The sequence below is a fragment of the Ambystoma mexicanum genome, chromosome 9, assembly GCF_040938575.1.
Source record: "Ambystoma mexicanum isolate Mex_15411 chromosome 9, UKY_AmexF1_1, whole genome shotgun sequence".
Lineage (NCBI taxonomy): Eukaryota > Metazoa > Chordata > Amphibia > Caudata > Ambystomatidae > Ambystoma > Ambystoma mexicanum.
In genome coordinates, this window is record NC_090931.1 from 632263882 (window position 1) to 632285493 (window position 21612).

Genomic DNA, 21612 nt, shown 5'->3' on the forward strand with positions numbered 1-21612 from the left:
AGGGCAAACAATTAATACAGTAGAGTAACACATCTAGGATGCTATAGAGCAAAAAACAGTGGGGCAAACTCTTGAACTAGGATAAGCAATCCATGAAGTGGGCCAGTGATCACTCTCGGCAGCAATGCATACATTGCAACAATTACATCGTGAGCACACAATTCATACAGTGGGGCAACAGTTAATCTAGAATGCAAATGTGGGAGTGTGCGAATGTGGGAGTGTCTGCATGTGCGAGTGTGGATTTGCACAAATGTACAAATGATCTTGTGATGGTGTACAGATGTACTAGTGTTCCCCTTGCCGCAACCTGTACAAGTTCCTCCTGTCGCTGTTTGGAAACCGCGCTGCTAAGCGGAGGCGGAGGGCAGGGCTGTGAAGGCTCTTCCCGGGACCAGTCTAATTGCATACATGAGTGAGAAGGAAGTATACAGGCTGATTGGTGAGTGACAAGAATCCCATTATTGTGAGGGCGTGTCCAACACAGCTTTGTGGGTGATAAATGTAGAATTGTAAGTTTGTAGTATACATCACAGTTTATACAAAAGGAATATTCTGCTGCCACATCTTTGTTGTGCCGTCACAGATCTATAGAGCTTTGGTTGGGAGGGGGAACGGGAATTGTCCAACATTGCTCCTTCCTTGGTGATCTATAGATAGTGCTCAAGAGACTGCTTCAGCACTGCTTACTAAAATGGACATGTTCACCGCAGGGTTACAGATTTGGGGAGAGTGCCTTGATTTGTTTGAGGGTGCCATTTCTGTTTCAAACAAAGGTGGACAGGTCCAGCAGTACTTCCCAGGGTGGTGTGCCTAGCACGACATTGTAAATGAGGAGGGCGCAAGTGTCCAGCCCTGCTTATGCTGGAGGAACTTTAAATGCTTTACAATTGCTCATTCATCTGGGTTTTTATCTGTCTCCTTTCTGTAAAAAAAGTTTTAGAAAATATTTCTACAAATGTAAAGTGTGTTTTTGATTTTTACTATGCTTTGTGCAACAGACACATTCAGATGCTGTGGACATGTGGAATTGTAAGGAAAAGTTTGGCACTAACTGGTGGGGCTTAAACCAGTCCTCACACTGAATATCTGAGGTAAACCTGTATTACATAATTGTGTGGGTAACTATGAAGAAACCTCTTATGTCGCACCATCATCCTGAATCCTCTAACATTGTGATCTTGTCTTGGCAGGGGAGGGGCTGATTGTGTGGAAAGCTGGCTGTGGAGAGTGACATAAGAAGCATTTTATGGGGAGCTCCTACAATACCAGCCTCTCCCAATAGGAGGTACTGTAGGCATTGGTTTAGATGGAAAGTTTTGGGTAGCTTGTGCAGTGCACACTTCTCTCAACAATAGGTACTAGGGGCAGAGGTATGTATGGAAGACTGAGGGGAGCTTGTGCAGTACCATGATCAAACATCAGATGATAGTTTAAGAGGTATGAACAAGTCACATTCTGCAGGATGGTAGGAGGGTGAGTCCAGTTGTTAGTCTTCTACTGTGCCTTAGATACCCTGTTAGACGCAGTCCTCCTACCATGCTTAATCTCACCTATCCCTCTCCAACTCTTCTACTTTCCTTCCTTCACTCTACTCATTATTCTCACTCAATCTACTCAGACACCCTCCTTTCACCCAATACCATACACTTCACAATCACTCCTTACTCTAACTTTCTTAAGCACACTCTCCACACTAACACGCACACTTACACTGCAGCACCACTTTCACTTGCTAGTCACTCCCTCACCTCCAAAAACTGCCTCCACTCTCTGCAACTCCTTCCTCCCTCCTGCTGGTCTCTTGGTAGTCCTCCACCTCTGGCCTCATCCAAATTACCCACACTTCCTACTTCCTGCTGCTTTCTTTTATTCCCTTCCCCTTTGGCTCCTGAAATTAATTTTCTCTCCCTGGCGAAGTTCAAAAGTAGCGGGATAAGCCCCACCCACTTTTCCACATGGATCCACTGCAGAACAATAACAATGGTGGTCCGGGAGACTTGGGGTTTGTGTTTGGGGCTTCTCTAAAGTTGCCTCAAAGAAAGAAAATTAGGTTCTGTGGGTTTTGGGGATTGTCTATTCTATATTAGTCCCTATAGGTTTATGGGTTTTGTGGCAGTGTTGTGGGTTTGCTGCTTCTGAAGTGAAACTGTGCGTGGCTTCCCCACCGGTCACGGAGTGATGGCGCTGCGGCCCTTCTCTTGCTTCCTCTCGACTTCAGGCTGATCGTAAACTCCAGATGAACTGTGTACCAGTGGTCAGGTCACCATCTGCTGTTGGTCGGAGTACAGCGCTTTCTCAGTCAGGTGTCTCTTTGCCTCTGTCCTGGCAGCCATTTCCTCCCCTGTCCCCCCATTTGCTTCTCATTGGTCCATGCCCGCCAGCCCCCTGACTGGAACAGCTGCATTTCAGAGACACTGCCAGTGCAGCCTTGCCCGGGCAGCTCTCTGCTAAGAGCCAGAGGCAAAGGGCAGCTCTGGAAGAAGCAGCTCCACTCCGTGTTTGCTGTGTTCGCCTGTGAAGCCAGCCGCCGTCAACCATTAGGGACTGGCAAGGTAAGTGTGGTCTGGGTGCGGAGTACAGCAAATTCTGTATTCCAGAAAAACCCTACCACTCTTATTACCTTACCAAAAAGCACACCGATTTTAGTCATCCAATAAACTAGTCTCACCTGAGTCTGATGAGTCGGATCCTCTTTGAGGAGTCTTAGATTTTTCTTTCCTTGTCTTTGCTTTGTCACAAAGTCGCTCTTTGTAGAGGAAGGGCCTATCCTGGCTTGCCGCCACTATGGCCTTCTATAGATGGCAACACGGAGGACAGGACAGCGGACAGGAAGGATGTGTCTAAAAACAAGGAGGGAAAAGCCCAAAGGCATAAAAACCCTCGCCAAGTGGTTAGCAGACAACGAAGCAAACACTCTTGCAGCTGGAGTAACAAGATCCAACAAAGTCAAATGGAGCTGATCCCACAATGTATGCTAATAATGACAGTAGGAAACCGCTCCCCAAGAATACCACAAGAGAATCAAGGTAGAGGATTTTAAGAGCAAAAGCACTGTAGATGGTATGCCAGAGTATAGGGGCCAGTGAGAATTCAGAAAGCAGGGGATCCACGGGCGAAGACCGGAGGAGACGCAAAAGAGAAGTTGCGGTAAGGGCAGAAGAGGGAATCAGCAAGAGTAGAAAAGGGGTGACCAGGAATGGGAGAGCATTACAGAGTAAGGAGGAGGTAGAAGGAAGGAAGAGAGAAAAAGGGCAAAGGAAAAGGAAGTCAGGACAAAAAATGTGTTGACAAAAACAGACACAGTAAATGAAGAAGAGATTGGTAGAAAGAAGGGGCTTGGTGTAAAGATAGAGGGTAGGTTAAAGAAAGAGAGAAACGAGGTTTACTGGGTATGGATCCTATAAAGATTTGCACATTGGTGTAAAAGCCTCCTAGATCAACAAGAAGGCTATCTGTCACCGTCGAGAGGAGAAGCTTGACAGCCCCTTGGTTTCTACAAAATTGAGAGTCTGTTGCCCAACCCCTTTCCAGACAACCCAGGGCAGTAAGGGTGGCGGTGCCAAGTTATCTAACAAGTCCAGGGAAGTTCAAGAAAGGTAAAATGAAGTGTGGGACACTAAACCCCAGTGACTGTAATTGACTGTTTCAAAACACCCGTCTAAGAAGAGAAGGAAGAATGGAGGACCACAACCCTAAAAAGAAATTGACAGAGCTATGTTCATCCATTTTCCCACCCTGTGAACTCAGTTAACTCTAATCCCTTATTGTTGTCTGTGTCATAATAAAACTCATAAGGAACAAGTTACTTACCTGTAACACCTGTTCCCCAGCATGGGTATCTTTCATGGATTTGCATGCTCATGAATATTCCCTGTCGTCAGGCTGGGAATCCTCAGTAACATTAAAGCAGATTACCTTTACAGCTTAAAAACTGCTTATCACGTATATAGCCTATTGCTGTCATGTTGAGTCATACTGCCACAGCCAATGCAATTAGTCTTTTTTCGCTCCATTGCTTGTGGCCATCTTCAGATTTGGAAGCGCACGTAATGTGGGAGTAGGAACCAATAAAGAGCCAGAGAGAAGTAGGTGAGAGGGTTGCATGTGAATCCATGAAAGATACAAATGCTGGAGAACAGGATTTACAGGTAAGTAACTTGTTCCTTCTCCAGGATTGAATCTTTCATGGATTCACATGCTCATGGGTACGATTATATAGCAGTACATACACAACCATTAATGGGAGCCGGTGAAGGTCTCAACAAAAGAAATGTCATTTCACCCCTGGAACAATCACCTAAAGCAAAAAGGTTGCAAAGCACCATCTGGCCAACACAGGACTCCACCCTGGAATCCCTGTTGATGCAGTAGAATTTTGTGAAGGTGTAGGTGGACCTCTACATAGCAGCCCTGCAGATGTCATGCAGGGGAACACCAGACAAACTCCATAGTAGAAGCCACGGCTTAGTGGAATGCGCCCTTGGTTTACCTGGCAGTGGTCTGTTCACCAGTCGATGATAGTAGGAGATGCAGCCAGATAGCCACCTAGAAATGGAAGCCTTTGACAGAGTCTTTCTCGTTCAACAGGTCACAACTTTTTGAAATGTTTGGAAGGTTTGCAGAAGTCTATAGTGTGTGTGATCTAAAACATTAACGCACAGCCAATATCCAGTGAATACAATGCCCTCTCCGCTGGAGAGATGGGAGTGCCAAAGAACACAGGTAGGACCAGTGGTTCGTTAAGGTGAAAAGTCAATGGAACCTTTGGCATAAATGAGGGATGAGTGTGCAGCACCACCCTGAATTGGTGGAAAGTCCAATACTGTGGCTTGCAGGAGAGAGCTTGCAACTCCCCAGCACATCTAGCAGATGTAAGAGCCACTAGAAAAACAGTCTTCCATGCTCAGAACTATGGGGGGGCCTCCATCTAGAGGTTCAAAAGGCAGGCCCATTAACTTAGAGAGAATCACATTGAGCTCCCACGCTGGAGCCGATGCTTTAAATGGAGGGAAAGTCCGGAAAAGACCCTTGAGGAACTCCTTAACCAGCCTATGGGGAAGGCTTGCCTGCTGTATGAGTGTAGCGAGAGATAGGCGCGAGATGGACCTTTATGGATGTGTTTGCCAGCCCTACCTTTGCCAACAATGGAAGATATGGCAGTATTTGGTTAGCTCTGATTCGAAAATTGTCTAGCCCTTGATAATGACACCATATAGTGCAACGTTTCCACTTATGCTTGTAGCAGGAGTTAGCGGGTACGCTCTTACCGATTACAGAATCTTTCTGCAGTCTAAAGGCAATGTCACATGTCCAAATTCTAAGGCTGCAGGAGCCAAGCCGTCAACTTCAGGGACTCTGGGTCGTGGTGTAGAATGAACCCTCCTTCTCTGGAGAGTAGGTCTGGGTGAGGGGCAGTCGGATGCAAGGTGCTCGCGACAGTTGCCGAAGGTCGGGATACCAAACCTGCCACGCCAGTGCAATGAGGATCATCTTGCATCTCCTCTGTTTGAGTGCATTGAGTAATCGTACAAGAAGCAGGATTGGAGGGAATGCATATAGGGATCGGCCCGCACAGGGCACATAGAAAGCGTTGCCCAGACTACTGCTAAACCGGTTACAATTGGAGTGGGCCACTGTGGCGAACAAGTCGAATTGTGGGGCGCCCCACCTTGAGAAAAGATGACAAATTTGATCCTGATGGAGTTCCCATTCATGGCAGGATCGCAGTTCCCTGCTGAGGGAATCTGCGATAGCATTGTGGATCCCTGCTAGGTGAAAGGGAATGAGGAACATGCCCTGGTATAGAGCCCAGTGCCACAGTCTCTTCACCTCTTTGGACTGACAGGGAGAGTGGGTCCCTCCCTGCTTCCTGATGTAGGACATTGTGGTGGTGGTGTCTGTGAAAATGCAAATCACCTTGCCTTGGAGCTGGGGTTGGAAGGACTTGAGAGCCCAGTACACAGCTCAGAGCTCCAACACATTGATACGTAGTAGCTTCTCTTCTGGCTGCCAGAGTTCTCTGGTGTGGAACCTTCCAGTGTGTTCCCCCAACCCTCCAGCGAGGCATCTGTTGACACTGTGACCTGGGTGAAAAGTCGTGCCTTTCCTGAGGTGCTGTCGATGAGTCCACCAATGCAGAGTCTGGCGAAACACCAGGTTGAGAGATCTTGTTGTTCGAACCCTGTTTCCACCTGGCATCTAGGAACTCCTGTAGAGGTCTCATACACAGTGTGCAGTGAGGTACTAGTAGGATGCATGAAGACATCATATTGGATAATGACTTGATTGGGTGAACCATTGTCAGTTGGAGGGAAGACAGCTGCTGAATCTTGCAAAGTATGGCCTTGACCCTCTCCGAGGGGGTAGCTAGGCACTGCAGCATGTTGCGTTGTGAGTCCAAGAACAGTACGTTCTGAGATGGTGGCACGCAAGACTTCAGAACGTTTATGGAGAATCCCTGCGAGGTCAGTCATTGGATGGTTTGTTAGGTGTGTTGGAGGGCTAGTGTGAGAGAATGCGCACGGATTAGCCAGTCCAGGTGTGGGTAAATGTAGACGTCTGTGCGGCGCGTATTGGTAGCCACTAGTGCTAGGCACTTGGTGAATACCCTAGGAAGCAACTTCCGTCTGAACGGCAGGGCCTTGAATTGGTAGTGGTTACCCTGCACCATGAGATTCAAGCGCAAAGGGCCGGGGGTGCAGGCTGCCCCGTTCGGGCTGCCGTCCTTTGGAACGATCTGCCACCCCTGTTGCGTAACGAGCCGTCCTACAACATCTTCAGAAAAAGGCTTAAAACCCACCAATCTGCCCCCTTTTCACCTGTCCCCCCTGTATTCTGCAACTGTCGCATTCATGTAACAAGCGCCTAGATGCCCATGGGCTTTGCGCGCTCATATAAATGTTTAAATAAATAAAAATGAAGCGAAGGAAACTCCTGTGCTTCCGATGGATGGGTAGGTGGATGTATGCATCCTCCAAGTACAGGGACAGAAGGAAATCCCCCTGTTCCAGTTGTTCCAGCACATGCTGAAGCGTGGCCATGCAGAACCTTTGCAATTTTAGCAACTTGTTCAGTTGCCCGAGTTCCAGGATGTGTCTCCACCCACTAGACTTTTTTCTCACCGGAAAGTATCCGGAGTGCACTCTGGATTCCCGGAGATGCGTTGCAATGGCTAATGTTGCCTCTTTTTGCAGCAGGGACTGGACCTCTTGTAGGAGGAGTGGCAGATGTTGTTCTTGCCTTTGTAGTGGAGAAATAGAGGGGCGTTTGTCTAGAAATTTCAGCATGTCACCACGCTGGATGATGTTTGAGCACCCATTTGTCAGTGGTGATGTTCCTGCCATTGCTTGCCAAACTGCGATAGCCAGCCTCCCACTGGAGTGCTGAAGTGGGGGCTCGAGACCTGATGCTGCTCAGGCTTGTTTTAGGATTTACATGCAAGTTGAAGTGCTGCGTCACCTCTGCGTACCCTATACGCCTGTAATCTTCCTCTGTGCATCTCCTGCAAACTGGTGCAGGATGGTTTACAATAGGTAGGCTGATAATCTCTGGAGGTCCTGGAGAATCTGCCCTTCCTGGACCGAAAGGACTGTCTTCTCTGCTGTAGGGTACCCAGTGACCGAGTTGTATCTGTCTTGATGGCGAACAGTGTCTCAGCTACCTTTTTCCCCAAAGAGGTCCACCCCATCAAAAGGCATGACCATAACCTTCAACTATACCTCAGGGTGGAGGTTTGTGGCTTTTAACCACCCCTGGTGCCTTAGAACTGCTCTGTTGTCCCATCTGGTGGAAGCCTGTGTCAGCAAAGTCTAGGGCCACAGTGATGGCATGATCTGAGGCTGCTTCCCCCTCCTGCAGCAAAGCAAGAGCCTCATCCCGTTTGTTATCAGGCAGGAAGTCCAAGATGGTGCCCATCTTGCACCATAACTACCTGTCATACCTGGAGAGAATGGCCTAGAAAATGGCTGCCTTAATGGTGGTTGTGGCCGTGGTAATTAACTGCTTTCCAAACGCGACTAGCTGCTTGTCTTCCTTGAGGAGCATCATCCTAGAGGAGGACGACGGGTTGGCCGACAGCTTTCTTTCTGCACCAGGTACCACATAGTCGGAGCCTGGCTGAATGCAAAGACATTTTGTAGCGGAATCCGTAACTTTGTTTTTTTCTCCAGTCTGTCTTTCTTTAGAGGTGCTGAGGAAGGATTCTTCATAATCAACAGCCCATCCTCCCAAATGTTGTCATGTATTGGGACGGCAACTACAGATTTTCTAGCGGCCTACCACTGCTGAAAGAGGACCCCCCTCCTTTCGTTGTTCCTCTGGAGCAAGGTCAAAAAGCTTCAGAGCTTGCATGATCAGAGCATGGAAAGAGGCAATTTTGTCTGGAGGCGAATCTCTGATGGGCATGTCTGGCATGTCTCCCCACCAGCCGGGACCAGGTCATCACGATCTGCTTTTTTTTTTTTTTAAAAACTCATTTTTATTGGTTTTTAAACAACAATATAACTTCGATAAGTGTTACATAACCTTGTGCCGAAATATCTGTCTAACCTACTACCCCCAACACCCAGCCTATCTCACCTGCATAATTATACCACATTATATCCGGCTGTCCCAAACCTAGACATTGGTATTAGACCGTTTACTTGCAGGGGAATCTCTGACCACTTGGGCTGCACTGTGCGCTGATACCAGTAAATCTTGTACTATTTGGTTCCAGGAATCTAAGGACGCATTTTGTTCATCTTGACCTCGACGGGCTGCCTCTTGCCATGCAGAGGTTTCAGCTATCGTCCATTTTTGGAGGTCACTCCACCATAAGCTTACCTCTGGACCCTTGTGCGCTTTCCACCCCCTTGCTATCCGACGCTTCACCAGGATGTATGCCAGGGCTTTTAGCTTGCTAACGTGTCTCGCCTGTTCCGGACGTGCAAAAATACCCAACATACAAGCTGCAGGAGAACCAGTGTCTAATGTAATTCCCATAGCGGCCAGGGCCTGAGCTATCTCCTCCCAAAATTGTCTGATTTTTGTGCAAGCCCAAAACATGTGCACCAGGTCCGCATCAATCATTCTGCATTTTGGACAGGCCTGTTCCGCTGCCTTGCTGAATTTGGCGATCTTTTTCAGGGTCAGATACGCCCTATGGGTGACATACAATTGGATCAACTGAAGCCTTGCATTTCTGGAAACCTTTTTGTGATACGCTAATACTCTACCCCAAGCTGTATCAGTCAATTGCTCCTTTAAATCTGCTTCCCAACTGCGCCTGGTCTGCGCCAACATATCTGCCGGCCGTGACATTAATAGCTCGTATACCCTTGACACTGCATGTCCACCCTCCAAAATATCATATAATGTTTCTATGAACTCATTTTCATGTAATAGCCCATCAGTGACAGGCCATCTACTCTGCAATCTCTTGAGTAGTGCCGTATGTGTGATGTATTGTCCTGCATGTATGCCTGTTTAAGAGGTGAGTGTATCAAAATCCATCAGTTTTCCCTCCTACAATAAATCGCCCACCGTCAACAGGCCCATTGGCTCCCAATACTTTGTCACTTTTGATCTGAGTTGTGGATTTTCACATTTTAGCATCACTAGTGGTACCTGGGGGGAATAAAGCGATTCTTTATCCAGAAAGCGAGTAGCTCTATGCCATGTGGCTCTACCCAGCCTCAAAAGTAGCGGTGGGTCATGGGTGCATGACATGGTGGTCCATATCATCTCCTTCCCTTCAACAAGAATCGGGTACACAATGGCTGTAATAACAAGATGTCCTGGGACTGCTCGCCTGATAGCCAATTTACAACAAATTGTAGTTGACATGCCATAAAATAAGCGTCAAAGTGCAGGGCTTTAATACCGCCCTGGTCATACAGCTTTTGCAATTTCGAAAGGGCCATATGGAATCTTGCGTTATGCCATAGAAACTATGACATATAGTGTCTAGTCTATAGAAGAAGCTTCTGGGTATACTGTATGGAACGTTGGTGAAGAAATGGAGGAGCCTCGGGAGCACCACCATCTTCAGCAGTGCCGCTCTTCCCATCAGCGAGAGCAGCAATTTCACCCAGAAAGCCATGGATTTCTCTGTTTTGTCTACCGCTTTCACTGTGTTTTGTAGGTGTCCTGTTTTAGGATCATGAAAAATATCTACCCCCAGATATCTGAATGTGGCTATCTCCCACTTGATTGGCAAGGTTGACAACATGTCTAGGGTTTTCCCTTTGTACTCTGCTAAAGGGAACAGGCCTGATTTCTGAGCATTAATCGTGATGCCCGATAGGGCTGCGCAGCGCTGCAACACATCTAGGATATACTGGAGATTTGTTTCCGGATGCTGTAAGTATAGGAGCATATCATCGGCGTACAGGGAAAGTAGATGAATACTGTCTTGTATAGCTATGCCTGCGTCCTGGTATTCCTTACGAAGATATATCGCTTGCAGCTCTATTGCTAGTATAAATAGCATAGGAGACCATGGACATCCCTGCCTGATGCCTTTACTTAACTGTCATTGGTCTGAGATGCAATTGCCTGTCTTAACCCTAGCAATCGGGCTACTATACAGTAGCCGCACCCACTTTATGTATGTTGGTCCCATGCCAAAGCCCTTCAGTGCTGCTAGCAGCCATGGCCACCTGACCGATTCGAATGCCTTAGCCGCATCAAGTGAAGCAACCAAATATGCTTCACGAGCCTCTCCTGATGCATATCCTCTCCTTTGCCTCGGGAGCCTTCCCTTCCCTTCTGAAGCACTCCCTTGTGCATCCTCTTCTCAAGAAACCCACAGCTGATCATTCTTGTCCAGCTAACTATCACCCACTTTCCATTACTCCTTTTCTGGGCAAACTCCTGGAAAAGCGGCCTTCTCTCAGCTTAACCTTCATTCTGATTTTGTTGGCTGTCTCCACGACCATCAGTCTGGCTTTAGAGCTGCCAGAAGCACGGAAACTACTCTCATGAAGATCTGCTCTCCAACCTGGACTCGTAACATTCCCTCTGTCCCCATCCGACTCGATCTCTCTTCTGCCTTCGACACGTCAACCATCCTGCTCAACCATCGCTGTGACAACCTGGGTAGCACCGATCAGATTCTGGCCTGGCTGACCTCTTTCCTCGCCAATCAACCCTCCCAGGTCCAAATTAGGTCCTTCCTATCATCTTTCTCCCTTTCTACCTGTGGTGTTACCCAGGGGTCTAACCTCTTGCCCTGACTTTTCAACCAATACCTTGCAACTCTCGCCCACTGGATTGCCATTTTCTGCTCCAATTTCCAGTGATATGCTGATGACACTCAACTCATTTTCAGGCTTCCCTCAGCCACCTCCTTTCCTTCTCTTATCTCTGATTGCCTAACTGCCATTCAAGATTGGTGTGCCGCCAACGATCTTTGCCTGATTGTCAGAAAGATGGAGTTCCTCCTCATCGGCACACCTTCACCCTTCTTTCCCCTCACTCTCTGACCGGCCTCCCTTGGCCCTCCTCCTAGCCCCACTTGCGAGGCCAAGAACCCCGGGGTCATCTTTGACTCCACACTTTCCTTCTCTGCCCACATCGCTGATGTCTCTAAAAAGTCAAACTTCCTACTGCACTTACTCAGTGGTACTCTGCCTTTTCTCTCCTTCCCCCAGAAGCTCACTGTCTCCCAAGCCCTGGTTCTCTCTAGTTTGGACTATTGTAACAGCCTCTTTCTAAATCTACCTGCCTCTAGTCTCAATCCTTTGCAACTAATCCAGAACAGGACTGCAAGACTTATCCTTGGCCTCAAGCCCTGGGATCGTTTCTCTCCAGCCCTGAAATCTCTCTGTTGGCTCCCAGTGGATGCAAGGATTAAATTCAAAACCCTCTGTGTTGTGCACAAGACTTTCTGAGGCCTGGGTCCAAAATACCTTCAGCTATCCCTCCGCAAATACCTCCGCTCTCGAGCTCTTCGCTCCTCTACCTCCAACTCCCTCAAGGTCAGTCGTTTTTCAAAGAAACGAGCTGGGGGTAGATCTGTAGATCTGTCTTTGGCTGGGGACTCCCTCTGGAACAGCCTCCCTGCCAGTCTGAAACTTGAAGAGAACTATCTCCAGTTCCGGAAGCACCTCAAGACCTTCATCTTTGCTTCTGCCTTCGCCCCTCCTCTCCCCTGCTGATTCTGTTCTCTCTTGGCACTGTGCACCTGGCCTACCCTCTGTCTTCCAGGCCCAGGTACCTGGAAGGAGAGTATTTAGGAAGAGTGTGTTGTATATAGTATGGCTATTTACAACGGCTATCTATGTAAAGGCTTGTAGCGCCTTTGTATAGGCTTTCTTTATAACATCCCCTTTTGAGCTCTACATTGCTGGCGAATCAGCACACTTGCCAAGAAGGGTAAGGGCCATGAGCAAACATTGCCTACCCGCAAAGGTCCAATCTAAAGTGCAAGCAGAAAGATTAATGAAAGTTTTAAAGCCCTCAAAATCTTTATAGAGCAGGGCGGCATCTTCTAGAGTCAAGCAAGTGGGTGTAGGGCACTCTCTCCCACACCACAGAACAAAGATCCAGAAAACTTGGAGTCCCCAAATAGAGCGTTGTCTACGACATCTCATCCGATATTACAATGGGTTCTTCGTAGCCAAAGAGAGGCAATGTTGCCCTCTTTTTTGGACAACTGGCTTAAACATTAACTTCAATTTTGATTATACTGACACCACTAATACTGTCACTCCAGCCACACCTATAGAGGGTACAGGCAGCTCAGAAGATGAGGATGTTGAGATAGTCGACGGGGGAGATAAAGGAGCGGGTGCTGACCCATTGTTGGAGTTAGGTGAGCAGCGCTCATTCACACAATCCTGGAGTACATTCCTCACCTCCCATAAACTAGAAAGAGGGAGCCTGATACTTGGGAAGGCCGATGGGGCTCAACATTCAATGAACAGCTCCAGTAGAAGTCAATCCAACCTCCCCAATTTGATTAACATAGCAATTTCAAATACAAACCACATGGAGTCCTTTAGTTCTGTTGAAGAATTTCTGGCACTGGTTGACAGCAAACTAGTAAAAGAGAAAACTGTCCTACATGGACACATTATTTGTCCTACAATTCTCACCTCCGAACAAGACCCTTTGATTAACAGCCTCGGTCGTAGAATGGACACATTTCTGGATTCTCTCAACAACTGGGAAACTCTTCACTTCAACAAGAAGGCAGTTTGCCGGCACAAACAATGGCATGGATTTTGGCACAAATGGCCTACCATTACCACAACCAGCAGAACCTTTAAATATTCAAGCTGCTTTAAATCAGTCAATGGTCAATCCAATTTAGAGATTAAGAAATGAATGACAAGTTGAAGCCTTCATGGCCCCAGTAACAGAATCTCTGGATTCCATTCAAGTCCTATGACACATCAAGGGGGATATAAGATTAAACCCAAGTAGCTGCAAAAGGCGATCAAATTCCAAATGAGATAGGCCCAGATATGAGCTCTGAAACAACAAGAATTCAACAGATTACGAAAATTAATAAACTACTTGGATGCTGCTGTAAATGTATGTCCAATTCATGCGACAATCCTAACATTGTTGGGTCCTCTATGGAGCCATTGAAAACATGTCTCGCCAACAAAGACATTTTAGATAAAATCCAGAGTGGTCTATCAAGGATAGAGGCCATGGGCAAGAACATACTGCAAGCAGCAGTAGAGAATACCACATTCCAAACCAAATCCTACTAGAGAAAAGTCTGGACTTAATGATTTGGTAGGCCAAGATATGAGAAAATCTCACCAGCAAGAGGAACAGTGCTTACTGCAAATTGTTTGGAGGGGCATAATGGAACTGAGGCACCACTCTCTAATGCAGAGGAAACACCTTTACAAGATGGGTTACATCTTTCCATTGTCCCAGCTGCAGGGTCTATAGAGCAATCTTTTAAACCAGTGGCAAATGGGACCGTCAGGGATTTGGAAATTCAGCAATGCAAGCAATTATCTAAGGACTGCAGCCTCAAAAACCCAGCAGCACAACAGTGTGAGATCCGATTGAACCAACAGACATTTGATCATATTTCTCAATTCCAATGGAAATCCTAACAACACATAATCTCATGTAGCCCAAGAAAAAGGAATGCTAAACCCAGGCATAAGTGCTCAGGTGGATCAGCTAGAAGGCTGGAGAAAAAATAACTTAATTTGCACTTTTAGGGGATCTTTCCATGAAAATAAAAATGCATACAGGAGAAGATTGGATAAGGCATTACGGGAAAATCTAGGTATCATAGGGAATTCCAACAAGATGATATCCCTGATACAAATACTGTCCAACTGTATGTACTGTGGTGGCTGCAGCACAAGAGTGACTTTTGCAGATACAAGCATTTGGAACATATTTTGGAACAAACATGAAACTTTTTCTCTGCTAGGCATTGAAGTATTCCTAGATAACGGCGCCCAACAATGTCACCTACATGAACATTGGTGCTTGCCCGTCATTGCGCAAAAAATTACAGACAGGAATACTGTGGGACCAGGGATCAGTCTGATTATCCAAAATGACCTGGCTCAGTTGAAATGATGGACCTGGCCCCCTCAACTCTGGAGAGAGCAGTGAGTAATCCAGTGAGACCTGTTCTCTCCATTTGGGCCATGGACCCAGCCTACAATACAGCTCATGGGTGTTATCAGCAGGGGATCTAACCCTGCTTGTGTTGGTGGGTGGGGACTATCCTAGAACATTGCAGGCCTGAATTACAAGTTTAAGGACCCTGAATTTATTGATTATATATCTGGTTTGGTGTTTTACTTTTTCAGGAAACGTGGGTCCTGGGAAACATACCCCTCCAAAACTTCCCAGGGCATTTTGCTTCGGCAAACCAGAGCATAAAGGGAGAAATATTGGCATGTAGCTACATATGTTAAAACCTGATTAGGTGTCAAATGTTGCTCGGATTCAACTTCTCATACGGTGTTAAAGGGTCAACACTTCCATGTAAACTCCAAAGTATGTATTATCTGTTATAAATGTTTACAATGCCTCTCAGCGCAGATCCTTAGAATCTGACGTTGCATCCGTATTGAATTGCTTGGATCATTTTAGCTCTGGTGCTGTTTGTGAAGGCATAGCAAACTCACTTGTAATAGTAGGGGGTGACTTTAATGTAAGGTTTGGTAATTATTTGCTAACTCGGGCTGTCAGCAAAGAAGTAGATGCTGCACTAAACATACCTGCATCAATTATGACCAATGGGACAGCTAATAAACCAGGAGCTCATCTCCTGGCACACTTAACGGATCGTAGTCTGCATTACGTAAACAGAAGGCTACCGGCGTTATACTTTTTGCTTTTCAAGGTGCAAGTCAACAATTGATTACTTTATAGTGCATGCGCTCAACTGGCAGTATTTGCAGGATAATAAAATTGATCACCGTCCAGAAAGCGATCATGATCCCATGATATTATCAATTATTTATGGTAATATTAATAATATTAGTAATGTTCATACCTACTCAGACACCCTAGGCTGTCCTCTAATCGTTAGTACAAAACATTTAAATGACAGAGAACTTAGCCTGTCTTCCTCTAATGGCGCTCTGTTGCGCAATCAATGGAACTGACCCAGTGCATTTACATATTTATAAGAGTATAATAAACATCTGTCAATCTAATGACTACTGTCCCTAAGTCAAATAACCGGAAAATCTATAAATCAGCATGGAATTATAAAGAATGTATGAGGTCCAATCTTCTGAGATTAGTAAAGTAAAGAGTCTAAATCGAAACAATGAAGACTTGGGCCGGGTGAGGCGTTTATACAAAAATGCCCTGTTAATTAATGCCAAGGAGGCATGGAAAATCAAACGCTAGCAAGAACTGAAAGAGGCAGCCAAAAAATCTAATAAAAGGGATTTTTGGAAAATCGTTTCACTCTGCACTCATCCCCCTAGAGCTGATTCAAATGAGTTTCCCCTCTTCTCTAGCTTGGACTAATCACTCTAAAACCTGTGTTGTTTTGGCTGAGAACATAGGCATAAACCGAGACTCACCTAACACATGTAATTGTACAAGAATTGATCGCCTTGAAAATCTGTAGAAAGATTAAGTAGATGAATAAACTAGGAAAAAAATGTGATATCCTTGGCTTGCCGAGCCTTTACGCTGTCCCAGAAAATGTATCCAGAGCTGATATTAATTTAGTAAAGGAAAAATACATGGAGTACCGAAGGGAACAGCTACGCTTATTGAGTTGAAAAATTGGTCGGTCGCCACTCGAGGCATATTGATTATGGCTGCAGTGGACTTAATGCTGATTTATATGCACTGGTTTCATCGTAAGCGAACAAGGAGTGTTCTCTTTCATCTGAGGACTGGCCGTCTTTTATCATTGATTGAGGATTGTTGCAACACATACATGGATCAGAAGTTAATTGTTTGCTGTCCCTGTAATGTGATTTTAACTCATGATATGGCTCACTTTCTCTCTGTCAGTCATTTTATGAACCAAGGAAAGGTTTTTAATACCAGTACTAAGGACATTAAATGTAGGTTTTTTAATGAGGCATTGCGATGTATACTCTACTTACCATCCAGAGAGGTAGCAGTGGCTGTTTACATGTTCTTAGAAGCAACAAAGAAGCCCCTTGCGGGTATGCTGCAAAAGACATTGTGTATGTAACAAGATTTTATTAAAGATTTTATTATGGATTTTTAATGAAATCTTTTTGCACAGAGACTTAAACATTCTATGTATTTTTTGTTGCAAAAACGATTGTGTATGTAACAATAGTTTTATTATGGATTTTTAATGGAATCTTTTTTAATAGAGACTCAATAATTCAATGTATTTTTGTATTTCAAAAGTTTATATTTTGTATCTTGTCTTTTATAGAGCTATGCTTTGAAATAAAGATTCATTCATTCACATTGATTCCTATGGCAGGGCCTGGTTATCCCAAAAATGGAGGATACCTAGTGCCACTATCACATCAGCATGTAGCTGCCACCACACATGTGCCCCAAAACATACACCAGGAGTGCAGGGTTGTACCCCTACCCATGGGTGCCCTAGGGGTATCCCATGGGTCTATGTCAACCAAGATTAAAATTAAGATTAATTAAGAATAAAATTAAGAGCTGCACGGCCAAGGGTCCAGAACACACAGAATAAGGAGAAGGAGGTCCTGTTCCTCCAATGCATTTTTAGCATCACAAAGAGAGCAAGTGCCGCACCCATAAGACGGGAATAATTTTATAGTCCCCTGGATCGTAAAAGCAAAATGTAAAGCAAAGACATTAGTCATTTATGCTTTGCTTTTGCAATCTTGGGTTTTTTAGTGCCATTTTAAGGTCAGAATGGTGGTACATAATGGGATATACGTTTCCATGTTTCTTTCTCGCTCCGCCTTCAAACAGCACCATGGTTTTCCACCAGAATATATTTCCATGCTGGTGGAAAACCAAAGAATTCCTGTGGAATCTGCCTGACTTTTACATCTGGTGAAAGCAGGCGGGTTCCATAGATTCCATAAACGCTCAATGCAAAGCATATTTGCAGGGGTCATTTACACTTTTCCCACACACCTAAATACAAAGGGACGAGTCCACTCCTATGCAATGAATTTAGGAGATCTATGTAATGACCAAATACACTTTAATAATGCTACTGCCTATTTATTTTTGTATTTAGAATTCACTCTTGCAGCTTAGTTGCACAGTAACTTAGTGTCAGTAACTGAGATAACAGAAGTCTGGATGGTGGTCGGAAAACATCTGGTACTGCAGGACAGATGTCAAAATAGACCAAAAGGGAGCTCTTTCCCAGAAGTCAGTAACCTTGGAGGTTCGGATCACAGATCAACCCCCCCTCCCCCACTTCCCCAAGTCCACCTGCCTGGGCTATGGTCATAAAATAGGATGAGAATGGTTATCTGGTATTGTGCTAATAAAGGGCAGGTGGTGGTAGTTGCAGGAAGGCACTGGATTCAGTACACCAATCTGTGAGGGTGAGAGAAAATATCACTGATCCCAATTACAGTAATTAGGTTCTGACGGAGTTGCCCCGCTCCCATGTTATGTTTATTTAATGTTTGTGATGGTTACTCACCAGGTGTTATTACAGACCTTGAACGGTAACAAATCACCAGAGCTGGAGAATAAGAGCGACCAGGAAGAGAGCTCTCTGAGGAATGACCTCAACCATCTTTCCCTAACTAATCATAAACTAACTTGATTAAGATGTACACAAAAAGGATCTCGGAAAGCTTGGTCACCTATGTGAACAACTAGGGGCATTGATCCGGGCCTGACACAATCCTGACCCGTACCTTCTTAGCTATAGTCACCAGGCTCTGCTTGGCTTTGGCACAAAGGGGCAGTGAATTCCTCCCTGCTTGGCAGGATCTCTAGAACACTTTCCTAGACCAGATTGCTTTACATTTGTCTTAATAATGCAAAAATGAGTGGGTGCCCAGTGGATGTTATCTGCTATTTCTCATTTTACTATGACAACAGAGAACGCAGAATTCAAAACATGGTAAAGTGGTTAATTTAAAAACATGTTATTTTGAAAGGATTCATTGCACAGTATAAGGAAAGTGTATTTACATATTTGTGTAGAACAAGTCTTTGTAAACTGTAACTTGGACAGTTATTTAAATAATTCTCATGTTAATTTGATCCATGTGAACCTGGAAAATCATCCATCTTGCAAATGTGATGACATGAAAGAAATGAATGCTTAGTCATGAATGTCGGTCATACGTAGTAGATGCTAATTGGCTGTGACGATAATGAGGAGGGTGTACACATTCGAAGTTGGAAATATAAACATTTTGGAAATGTAGTGTTAGTCATGAATCTCTCGTTGTGGTCCAACTGACCCAGGACAGCTGAAACAAGCCAGTACTGTTCTTTGGAGGAGTTTCCAAGTTGGAGAACATTTGAAATGTAAACATTTTGCAAATCTAATGCTATTGTAATAGGTCACAGACCTCACAGTGAAGTCCGGCAGATTAAAACTCACCGATCAAATGAATAACACCCAAAAGTAAAGATTGGCTAGCAAAGAAACAATGTTACTTCAGATCTTATACCTTTATACCAGTTGCATGCGACAGCAGAGGTGACACAGAATACAGAAGCAGCCAGAGGCCAGGTATCTGACAATGCCAGATAGGGACAGCGTTTGGAGGACCCAGCTGATTCGACAACACTTTACTGCCTGGATAAGAGAAAGTAAGCAGCTAATTTAACTTGTGACGGTATTGCTGTCTATGGGCCTAGAAATGGCATTTCCCTAATTTGTCAAAGTTCTGATTTTTGGTTTTGTGCTTTCTTCAGTAATTTGGAGGTACAACTTAATTCTAGCGCTGAACTGCTTTCGTAAGAAGAAGCAAACGGCTCTCAGATGCCTTCACCCTGCAACTGCTTGTGGACCTGAATTGTGAATTGTGCCAATTTTTCCAAATTCAATTTTATTTCTTGTAACAAAATTTTTGAGGCAGAAATGATCCATTTTACCCACTTTTGCATCATATACTTTTCTTTTCTATGGTTACCCTATTAAGAGATACTTGACGTATTTTGGTTAGGTAGCTTTTCAACCTCCTCCAAGCCTGCGTGCATCACTCACCCCAAGGTAGGCCCCTAGGGCTTATTAGACTGCATTATATCGAATTTGCAGTCACCACCATCTGGGCGTCGGAATAACCTCCAAACCGCCTCATAATTCGCCTTGTGTTTACTTGATGTCCGGAATACCCTGCATTTCCGATCTCCTCCTGTGATTCCACTCTAATAATCACAATTTTGTGCTGCATCCATTGCCAGCCACGAGGTCTAGGTACCTCCAAAATGGCCGCCTGCTATTTTTCTTGCATCCGATCCACCTAACTTCCTCCTTCTTCGTGCAACACGACGTGATTGGCTGTGTGCGCCATTTAACAGCCAACCCCTCGCCGGCAGGTGAACGCCGGCCCACCAGCAAAGGCACACCTCTAAGGCTTACACCCCTGTCGTAAGCCTATGGGGCCACAGCCAGCAATGCTGCTCTTTTCTACTTGCAAACTATCTACATGACTCAGTGCCTTATTGCGGTAAGCACCCACCCTGCCCTACTCTACAGCCGACTGTGACCGCCAATATAATTGAACCATTAAACATTATGTCACTAAGTGCAACCCGCACATGTAACTTGCACTTGCATTGTGCTCCCCTGTTGACTATTAGATATAACCTTGTTCCATGGAAAACTCGCCTATAAATGCATTTGATCATCCCGCTAAACGTATGCACAACATACTTGACGATTCTGTTTATATTGCTTACAAGTGTACTGTTAATGTCAGCGGATACCCTTGCGCACCATTCTCGCATATTTTAGCAATTGCTACAATGCCGCGTTTACCTCTGTCGTCGTTGCATTCTCTCCCCTTACCTTGACATTCCCTTCTATCCATAATACTTGCATTGTATCTCTGTTTTTTGCTAATTCCACTTTAGTCAAACTACGTTCACCCATTTGTACCCATGTCATACTCCATCACCAACGTTTGCTCACTGTTATTGCACTGCATAATCCACTCCTCCCTACTCTAATTTGTACTACCCATCACATTCTGCATTGAATTAGCGTCTAATGGACAGAAGTCTACTTTTGACCCACCAAGGTCTGGTGCCCACACATATTACACTGTACACCTAGACTACTGCAGTTTCACATTCAGGGTCAACATTATTGACATACTGCATCTTCGCCAGTATCTCTGCACCTGCTCATAGGAGTGTGGATACATGGTTACATCACGTAATACAATGTGCAAACCCACTTGGCTACACCTCATGCTCACTGCACTACTATATATACCTGTTACCTTCTGGTACACTCACATCACTACCTTTAACACTTTGCATTCTAGTAACCTTGCCCAACCTCAACCCGCACAACAGAACCTGGACCGCATAGGCATCTTACATGTACCTCTATCATCCTCCAGACTTAAACTGACTCTAAACATGCCTATTCTCCCAACTATAATCAATATGTCAGACTCTAATCCCTACCTGAACTCGCCAGCCCTCTGGCTAACACTTTGGCGCTAAACCAACGCCAAACCAACATTGTGCAACAACCCTTGGAAACCTAAGACTTGGCTCTAGATTCTGCCTCAAAGCGCGTCACTCACATGTACGCACCACTACCAACCACAGGTTCATTCCTACCAGTATCAACACTGCGTCCCATGCACAAAACATCTCCCCTATCAATCATGACAGCAGCACCACGACTCACAAAACTTACCTATCAAGGCTGCACTAATTAATGATGGGTCACTCCCAGCTCATGCCCTTGATATCGCCAATTTCATCACATCAGAAGATCTGGGCCTTCTGGCCATTACAGAAATTTGGCTCCATGCTGCATCTGGCCCAGCACTCTCCCTAGCTGTCCCAGACAATTACACCATCATCAGATGTGACAGAAATAATAATCAATCTAAAGGTGGAGGTATCACCTTTATTTTCAAAAGCGCCTTTGGACTTAGACCCACCCAATATTCGCAATTCCCCTCTGCAGAATTGCTTACAGTCTAACTAGCAATCTCGCCCAATCACAAAGCCACAATATACCTCATCTATAGCCTG